The sequence below is a fragment of the Watersipora subatra genome, unplaced genomic scaffold (assembly GCF_963576615.1).
Source record: "Watersipora subatra unplaced genomic scaffold, tzWatSuba1.1 SCAFFOLD_348, whole genome shotgun sequence".
Classification (NCBI taxonomy): domain Eukaryota; kingdom Metazoa; phylum Bryozoa; class Gymnolaemata; order Cheilostomatida; family Watersiporidae; genus Watersipora; species Watersipora subatra.
Window position 1 is genome coordinate 11297 of NW_027045225.1, and position 1901 is coordinate 13197.

The window sequence follows — 1901 nt, forward strand, 5'->3', positions numbered from 1 at the left end:
AAGACAGTAATGAGTTAAGGAAATGATATTATGATTAAATTTTATATAGTTTATTTGATGATATATCATAGGGATTTAAACTTACTATCAATGGATATGTTATTGAATAAAAGTTTTGTATATAAAAATGCTAAAACATAATATAAAAAAGACTATTGAATTTCATTCAATCCCAATTTTCTTCTTCTTCTTTCATTGTCGAATGAGAATGAACTGTCTACAATCAAAACATACATTATTTTTAGTGAGATATAGTAAAAGTAAGACATACAATCAGATTAGATCATTCATTCAAACTAAAAATCAAATATAATGTAATACTTACTGAAGAAGAAGAAGATCCATCCTTTTTCTGAATGGAATCTTCCTGTTGAGATACGGGAGCCTGCAATTGCAATGATTACAGTCAGGATGGATTACTATAACCTTGCTGAGATAGTAGACTCCACATCCACAATGGACTCCAACTTAAATTGTAAATTTCAATTGCATTAGTCATCGAATCATAAAATGATATGCAAGATGTAATACAGACAGAATAGGATATGCAATCAGCTAGAGTAGGACATACAGACAATAAGAAAAACAAATATGTTACATCACATAGTCAGACTAGGACACACAGACAGAGGAGGATATTCAGTTAAAATAAAGAAATAAATATAATGTACTACTTACTGAAGATTCAAATTCATAAAGCCTTCTCCGAAAAGGACTATATTTAGTTCGGTGATGCCCAGGATCCTACAATTGCATTGATTATAGTCAGAGTAGAACATGCAGACAAATTAAAACACAGTCAGGTCTTACTTTGAATTTCAATTCCAACTCCTTTTGTTTTAAAGTGGAGTTATACAAAATATTAATTACTGTTTTCACAGATTGATACTCATTTTAACATTCCTACATACCAATTGGAGTGAATTTTGTTGAATGTATTTGATCTTTAGTTCCATGTTTTATCATTATACAACGATATTAGACGAAATAAATATAATGTAATACTTACTTTTAAAGTCAATGTAACATCGAAGTTACGAAAGAACTCCTCTCTTTGCTGCTGCATGACCAATGATTTCTACAATAATTTCCAAAATTACTTTGTATAATTTAATTGTTTCATTTAAGCAAACCCTATAATTCGAAATATATTTAATATGTAGTTTATATTCTCAAGTTTCTTTTAATCAAAAATATAATTTAGTAAAATATTATAATGTAGTACTTACTTTCTTTTGAAGCTTGATCTTGAATCGAAAAGCCTTCTGTTTTTCAGGATCTACCTCTCTACCCCAAGGGCAGTAGCCCCATATCTCAACACACGTGTCGATGCATTTTGTCTGAGTTAGGAGTCTATCCACGTTTTTGTCTCGAGCACACATTGTAAACTATTATAAATAAAATGAGATGAAAAACTTATTCTTTCTCGTTGCTTATATAGTAAGCAGAATCAATATTATGGTTGATTAAACTTGTGTAATTTATGATCACGAAATTGTAAAATCAGCTAAACAGATTTCGCGAAATTCAATTTCGCGAAAGTTGACTATATAATATATGATGTGAAATTTCGCGAAATCCAATTTCGCGAAATTCACTTTTCGCGAAATTGAATTTCGCGAAAGTTGACTATATAATATATATGATGTGAAATTTCGCGAAATCCAATTTCGCGAAATTCACTTTCGCGAAATTCAATTTCGCGAAAGTTGACTATATAATATATATGATGTGAAATTTCGCGAAATCCAATTTCGCGAAATTCACTTTCGCGTTGATGTACAAGTGAGCCGTGATTTATAAATGTATATATAATAATAAAATGTAAGATAAAAGCTACTGAAGATACAATAAACAATGCTAGGATTGTGCTAGTCTATGTTAATATACAAGTGAGCAGT

At 29.8% G+C, this 1901-nt stretch overlaps 1 long non-coding RNA gene across 1 annotated transcript; it reads right to left on the reverse strand.

Moving 5' to 3' along the window:
- Nucleotides 1-325: 325 nt before the first annotated feature.
- Nucleotides 326-1089, reverse strand: LOC137410037 (uncharacterized). The gene is made up of 3 exons (XR_010980948.1): nt 1010-1089; nt 679-744; nt 326-385 (listed from the first exon to the last, which is right to left on the reverse strand). It is a non-coding gene; the product is annotated as an uncharacterized lncRNA (long non-coding RNA).
- Nucleotides 1090-1901: the final 812 nt, after the last annotated feature.